Source organism: Thunnus thynnus, chromosome 6, assembly GCF_963924715.1.
Source record: "Thunnus thynnus chromosome 6, fThuThy2.1, whole genome shotgun sequence".
Taxonomy (NCBI): domain Eukaryota; kingdom Metazoa; phylum Chordata; class Actinopteri; order Scombriformes; family Scombridae; genus Thunnus; species Thunnus thynnus.
In genome coordinates, this window is record NC_089522.1 from 29,730,259 (window position 1) to 29,738,421 (window position 8,163).

Consider the following 8,163-nt stretch of genomic DNA (forward strand, 5'->3'; position numbering starts at 1 on the left):
TTCAAAAAACAAAATCAACTTTTACTCATACACCTTTACATAATTTGCATGTACACCAAAATCTACTTGTTTTTTCTGTTTTTATTCCTTAGCGCCCTCTGTTGGATAGTTAAGAACAATGCAATGCAATGCCTCTCAACTGACTCCATTAGTTGTTGAGTTTATGAGGCGTTACACACCAATGTAAGACTGTCATGGGAGCAGTTTGAGGTTTTCTCATCCAGTAATATACAAGACACTCCTGTTAAACTGCCACCTTTGACAATCACTCATCCCCTGTAGAAATGATCAATAGTTTTAAATATCTTAGAACTATGATCAATGGCCACCTTAACTTCACAGAGAATAATGACTACATTGTTAAGAAAGCCACACAGACTGTATCTACTTAGAGAGTTAAAAGATTTTAATGTTGATAGACAAACTTTTTTATTTTACCCTTCATTATTATCATGTGGTGTAGAAATCTGATTGTTAGGAATAAACTATACTTCCCCTCTTCTCCATCAAAAAATTCATAAACTCACTGTTGAGTATGTTACTTTAATAGATGTAAACAAACAAAGTTGGATGAAGTCCCGAATGACAGTTGTAAAAGTGGAAATAGGCATAAAATACTGTTTTTTTATGCTTTTAATTTTAGATTATTAAAGTGTTAACATAAGTGTTTATGAATAAACTTATCTTACGAAGGAGGTCCCCATAGCAGGTCTCAAACCCATGTCTCCCAGATCATAGACGACTGCGCTGACTACTGAGCTCAAACCAAATGCCTTGCCAACATGCAGACAGACCTCTACTTATTTATACACCCATAACACAGAGACAGCACAGTGTTTAACGTGTAGAGAAGAGCTTCAAAGGTGATTCTTGTTTTGCACTTTTCATTTATTGCCTATTTTTTACAATCTAACTTTGTGGAAAGGAGAAGGGGAACAGCAGGTTATGGAGAGTCCCTTGAGAGCACTTCACTTGTGTCAGTAGCTCAGCTTTATTTCTGGGGAACACCCCCAACTCTGACAATTGGGGGAAATGAGGAATGAGGAAATGTGTGTCATGTAGCAGGTGGATGAGACTCCCCTCACTGAGAGACCTGCTGATAGACATAACACCGGAGCAGAGGAGAGAGACTGAGATAGTGATGTAACCGACCTGCGCTGGTATTTGACACAAGGTCATTTTTCTTCTCAAAAACAGATTATTTTTAAAATATTTGTACGAAATAAAAAACCCACTATTTGTGCTTTGCCGAATAACATATTTGTATTCAGGCACGCCCTTAGTTAATTGCTCTCACAATCTGTACTGAAAGGGACTGAGATGCTTGATTGTAATTCTCTTAAATGCAATCAAAATCCTGGAAGTGAAAGTCTGGCCGGGTATTATCTAAAGCTTGTTAAGCATCTTTCTGAGGGGAGATTACACCTAATATAACGTATACCTAATATACTGTATACAATATAATGTAACTGAAATAAAACCTGCTGGAATTAAAGTATTAAGAAATTGTGATAACTTATGGTGAAATAAGCTCTTCATACAAATACTACTAGTTGTTCCAATTAATAGTATACTTGAAAAATTAAATAATGTCAAATAGTATTTCAGTTAAGCTAAAAGAAAACCATTTTTTAAAATAACTATCATAACATATATATTTTTAAAAAGTGCAAGTAGACTTTTTAAAATCTAGACTGTCTTAATACACATCAATAACATGTTTAACAAATTTAATGCAGATGCAATATAATAAATTATATGTAAGAAAGAAGTACATATATTGTAAATGGTTTAATCAAGATGGAGTTCATTTATTGTTGTAAATAAAATATAAATTATATAATGTTAATTTCAAAGTGCAAATAAAGTACATCATATGAATATATTTAAATATATACTACTGGGAATATGCTAGGAACATATATTCATGAATATACTTTAAAGAAGTTTATATTAATCCACCTAAGATGACCTATTCAAAACAAAAATAAAAATAAAAATGCAAATCTCTTGCCTACACAGAGCCACCACAGGAGGTTTACCAGAGGTAGAGAGACAGAAAGCGTTAATTGCTCTTACAGACTACTTACTTGACTTAACTTATAAGTGCAAATATTCTTAATATGAATCAATAACAATGTTAAAACATAAATTAAATGCAGTTGTAATATAAATTCTTATAAGAAAGAAGTACGAATACTGTAAATGGTTTAATCACGATGGCAAACATTTATTTTTGAAAATAAAATATAAATTAGAAAATGTTCTTTTCAAAGTACAAATAAAGTAAATCATACAAATATATTTAATATATGTACTATTGGGAACATTATAAGAACATGATAAGAATATTAATGAATATGCTTCTAAGAAGTTTAAAATGCAAAATTAAAATGAGAGAAAACTAAATGTGTCTTTAAAAATAATCAGAAAAATGCTGGAAAAATATGATTGTATCATAAAACACAATCAAGAAGGTTTTCAATTCTAAGATGTGGTGTAATTTAACAATTTACAGTTCATGTTTGCAGTCATTTCAGAAGAATAACATATGTAAAACAAAGCAAAAAAAAGAAAAGAAAACAACAACAACAAAAAACTAAAACGCTGCCAATTATAGTATATGCTGTTGTTTTACCATAATTTAAAAATATAACTAAAATACTTTACTTCAAAGTATATTTATGCAAAATACATTTAAGTAAAAGTTAAAATTTAAAGACTTAAAAAAATAAAGATTACAGGTTACAGTAGATTTTGTCCTGATTCACCTTCATGTTTCTGTTGTGAGACTGCCCCCTGGTGGTCAAACCTGTGGAGCACAAAGTACAATGATCATGTTTCTGTTTTTGGTTCTACTGAATATTTATTAATATTGGGCTGTAGGATAACTCATCATCCTTCGTTTTCTTCCATTTGTTCAGGAACAAGAAGACAACAAAAGCAAATAGCACACCCATAGTGACACTTACAACCAGAGGCAGGATGTAACCTGGATGAGAGACTTTGAACAAGAGTGGGGAAAAAGAGAGAGAGGGAGGAGAGAAGAGGTGAGTACACAGGGTCAAAAATAGGAACTTATGGTACTTGAACTCAATAGTAATAAATGAGAAAAATGTTACTGACATTGGTTCGATTAAATTAAACAACCCTGGCTCCTGGACTTTATGTTTATATACTACACATTTGTTTTCCTTTGATATGCTTTAATGGAAAAATTTGATTATATCCGCTGGCAATGTTTTTCCTTGTAAAAAGAAAAAAAAAGAAGTGCTACACTGTTATACTCTGTGCAAGTCATAGGGAGGTGGTCGGCGTGGATGATCATCATATAAGCAGGACTTTGACACAGGAGACCACGATTTGAATTCTGAGATCCAAGTGTGGTTGCAGGTTTAGGCTACAGAAACACTTTGGTTCAGTGAACGATTGTGGTTTTGGTTAAATGTTAATAAAGTAAACATATAGTGTCTCATGGCTGAGTTTTTAGCAAGTGCCGTGGCTCTGGTGATGGAAATGTCAGTCTGTCAGTCCACCACTTTGGTCCAGATTGAAACATCTCAACTATTGGAAACATTGATATGAAATTTTGTTCACACATTCATATTGTCCAGAAGATGAATCCCACTGATTTTGGTGTTTGAACCTTTAATTCTGTGAGCTGCAGCTGCAGCTGTTATCTCCTCATTCTGCTGCTGCTCAGGCAGCTTCAGGTTTTCAGGGAAAGTGGCCGGAGCTGTGATTGACAAAAAAACACAATGAAAATCAATCACATACATGCACTAATAGTGATGAAAAGAGCGAGATGCTGCTCATCTTGTTGCACACAAGCAATTTCTATTAAAACAGCAATGATATTCAACTGAAATATAAAAATTAACACAGTCAGTAAATCATTGTTGAGCAATAATATTCAAATTAGTTGCAGTGTGTTGTCACAGTTTAGTCAGTTTATTTGGTGGACACAATATCATGAAGATCTGTGTTTTATACAATCCAATACAACAACCTTGTAACAAATCCTGCCTTTATGAAGCTTATAATGTCCAGTTTCTGTTGACACTGTCAACACTGAGTTAATTCAACTATATTATTATTATTATTGTTGTTGTTGTTGTTGTCATCATCATTATTTTTTATAATTATCATCATCATCATCATTATTATTATTATTATGTGCAACATGCTCAACTTAATTTTTTCTGTAGAAATAACCATTTAGGTCATCATATTTGGTCATAACTAGGCGTTTGCAAACATTTGCAGGAATTAAAGTGTGCTGTGGTAAATATAAACTAAATATAGGATATTTAAAACAACAGCAGCTATCAGTGAACTGATGACTGAACAGAATATACACAGATTATAAAGAAACTCACCATCTGTAACTCTGATCTCAAACTCGCTGTATGAATCTGGAAAGAAAGGTCTTTCCAAAACGCACCAGTACCGTCCTGAGTCCGACTTGGTCAGCTGTGTGATGCCCACAAACAGAACTGAAGAAGACACTGGAAAAGTTCCCTCTTTATATATGATGCTGTATCTGCCCCTCTGAGCTCTGTCGCCATCTGTTTGAACCAGAACGTCTTCATCTCTACATTCCCCCTTACAGAGGAACTTTCTTCTTCCAGAGAAAGTGCAGTTACACTGTAACTGCATTGAGGTGCTAAAGAAATAAATATGATTTAAGTCACTTCCTTTTAATCAGGACACCATTTTACACAAAAGTGACATCTTTTAATGGCCTGATGCATTTTCTCAGCTTTCAATCTAAATTGGTCGAGGCTGTTGACATTTACTGAACTTTCACTTTGCTTCTCTTACTTTAAAATGACTGAAGATTTGTAATTTTAAAGTATTTTAAAGGGTTTTTAAGGTTTTTTTAAAGACACTGACAACTGTTACAACCACTTTAGTTTGAAATTTCTTTATTTTTTTCACATGCATCTGACAAACATCAGTGCCAAAGTCTCCTTCAGCAGCATTTTCCAGGCTGTTACTGCAAACTTGTTCAGGGCTGCTATAGTCACATATTAGAATAAAGGACGCATGTTTGAAACAAAGGAAAACAGCAAAGGAGAATGAAGTTATGAAAATCAATATGAGGAACCAAAAATCAGTTTATAATGTATTAGAGTTAAGAGCACTTATTGCACATGGGATAAATGAAAGCTTGAACCTGATGCATCTGATTTTAGTTGTCAAATTTGATATGTTTGATTTAACTTTCCATGTGATTTGACTGTTATCCATGTCTGACAGAGAAGGCTGCTTTTCACCAATTATACATTTACCTGCTGCCTTGACAATATTTCTAATTGCCATGGTCATATTGCCTCAGTGTTCACATCAAAGCTCAGTTGCATGAATTACACTAAATACAGATAATGAAGTCTAGAGTCTGACTTTACAGTAAACCCTACATCTTGCATTTTATGTATAATGGTACATACCTTAATTTGAACATTTTTGTATTTTTTATATATATTATGTATATTCTATACTCTGTATTTATGGTGCACACTTGTCTCTGGTCTGTATGCAGTATGTTACACCAAATGAAATTTCACTCCTCTGTATGTGCTGTGCATACTGTGGAATGACAATAAAGCTTGACTTGACTTTGTCATGTAGAGTAACAAGAGATGGACTCAAATGCAGAACGCAGAACTGGACTGGAGAAACCTAACGAGACAGAACTGAAACTGAATTGAAAACAGGTCTTAAATACAAACTGAATTAATAAAACAACAAGGAACTGGTAGCAAGACATAAGCGCATGCTGGGAGCTGATTGGCTGGAGAAGACCCAGGGAGCAGGGCAGGTGTGGAGGGAAAAGCAGAAAAAAGACACAGTAGGAAAACTCAAAGCAGAAGAAAACCAAGAAAACAGAAAACACAATCCTCATCATGATCAACCAACATACATAAACCTGTCCAAGAACACATGAATACAACTTAAACACAGGCACACCACAACCAGTAAACTCTTATCTACAATCTTATAATGATGCAGCTCCTCAAACATGGCGCACAGAGGCAAATCACTCAAATCTACAGAAACAAATGCCAATCAAACTCTTTTCATAATGTGTTGATTACAGAGAGTCCAGCCATTGAACAAACACCTGTCAGTCTCTGGATGAGAACTGGTGTATTGGTGGAGGGACACCAAACCAGACTGGGACAAAACCATGCCAGACTTGACATTCATAGAAGGCATTAAGATGACTGAACTGATGCACTATCAGATCAGGTTGTAAGGTTGACGTTGTTCTGCTCGTTTGATGTCTGCTGCCTCCCACACTAAATGGTGAGTCCTCAGATTTGTTATCATTGTAGAGTAAGACAGCTGCTTTTTACAAAGTTGGCAAGCAGCTTTATCTTTGTTGGTAATCTTGCTATCTACGGTGTTGCCCCCAAAATACTTCCTTATATATATATATATCTCATCTCATGTGGGAGGGACTAAGACGCAAGGTTTATGATATGCAAGTTCAGACAAGAATGAAAACAAAGACAGACCAACCAGTATAGACAACCCAAATAATCATCATGCAAGATAGTCTTTTAAAGACACAACTCAAATCAGCTTTCTCCCACTCAGTCCAGTCCAAACAAAAAGGGAGAAAAGTCTGAGGGCCTCTGGAGGACCGGTGGAGAACGGCAGCTAGGGACACAGTCAGACTGCAAATAGAACCATAACATAAACAGCAGTGTAATATATGAATTTGCAGTAGGTATAGAACATAGCATTAAAACAATGGTGCATGTGCCAGTTAATACAAATCAATAATGGAAACAACGAGAACACAGTACAGAAATTTAAAAAAATATGCAGCGTAAATCAGAAAAAGTATTAACAAAAATGTAAAACAGTACAGAGCACAGGCAAATAATAGATTGAGATATTTTAGATCACAGAAGGAAGATGTCCTCAAAATAAACCACAACTATTCCTGTGTGGCACGATTGAGTGTGCTGTACGTCTGGTCTTGAGCCATAGTGATTGGATTGAGGGTCTCGTAGATGAAGGATGGATTGACCTTCTCGTAGTCTTCCAATGTGGAGACTGGAGCAGAATTCTCATAGACAGGCTAAAAAAACAACAGTAGAATTTACCAAGGTAACAAGGAATGATAATGTACATGAGATACATAACCATTTTAACAGCCTAGATATTCTTCTGTTAACTAAACATTTAGAGCACAGATACCTTGATGTATAGTAAAAAAGGAAAACAAAGAGTTGAAAAAAGTCACCTCCATGTTTGTGCTGGTTAAGGGGGCCCTGCTGTTCACATCTGTGGAAGACAAAGTACAACAAAGGTGTTTTCAATCTTCTTCATTTGTAATTATTGAAAGAGTGAGAATAGGAAGGTAACTCACTATTAGAGCTTCCTCTTTTCTTCCACTTGTGTAGGAGCGGTAGAAAAACAGCCAACAGCACAACAACCGCAATCACAGAAAAAATCAGAGGAAAGAGGATACCTGGATGAGAGACACACAGTGTTCAAAGTAGTTCACACTGCTGTAGAAGGGGAGTTGCTGCGGTTTATTAAGTCAGAATCAGAAACAGGTTTATTGCCAAGTAGGTTTACACATACAAGGAATTTGCCTTGGTGTTGTCCTACCACGAAAGATAGATATATAAATAAAAATATATAATGAAAATTAGGGCCATATGAAATCCATTTTAATTTCTTTCAGGTTCCATTTTAATTTTTTGCAAATTCCGTGTTTTCCGTTTTAATTTTTCTGAATTTTGTGTTTTACGATTTAAACACATTTTGTCATCAAAAAGAGTGTCTTATCATGTGGTGGGTGAATAATTTCAATTTTTAACAGTTCAATGAGAAAACATTCAAAATTTAATGAATATCAAAGAAAGTGCTTCAATACAGTTATAAAACAAAATATTCCGTCCTTTTGTAAAATAAAGTACTTCGCATCTAAGCTTCACATTATAAATTAAAAAACAGTAAAAATCTGTTGTTGCAATCTTCCATCTTTCACAGACATCTCCGTTGAAGTACATGATTGTCAGCCTCTTTGTGTTCAGCTTAGTGAGTGCCTCTCGCTTGTAGAGTCTTGTATTTGCTGAAACTCCTCTAACAGTCGACTGAGCTGACTGGGTGAGTAGATGTAGGGCACTGCCACCTCCG

The 8,163-nt window shown here is 34.9% G+C and overlaps 1 long non-coding RNA gene across 1 annotated transcript; it reads right to left on the reverse strand.

Annotated features, from left to right (window-relative positions):
• Positions 1–4,985: 4,985 nt before the first annotated feature.
• LOC137185404 (uncharacterized) lies at positions 4,986–7,620 on the reverse strand. Its single transcript, XR_010928854.1, has 3 exons — positions 7,388–7,620; positions 7,262–7,302; positions 4,986–7,096 (listed from the first exon to the last, which is right to left on the reverse strand). It is a non-coding gene; the product is annotated as an uncharacterized lncRNA (long non-coding RNA).
• Between the last annotated feature and the right edge of the window lie 543 nt (positions 7,621–8,163).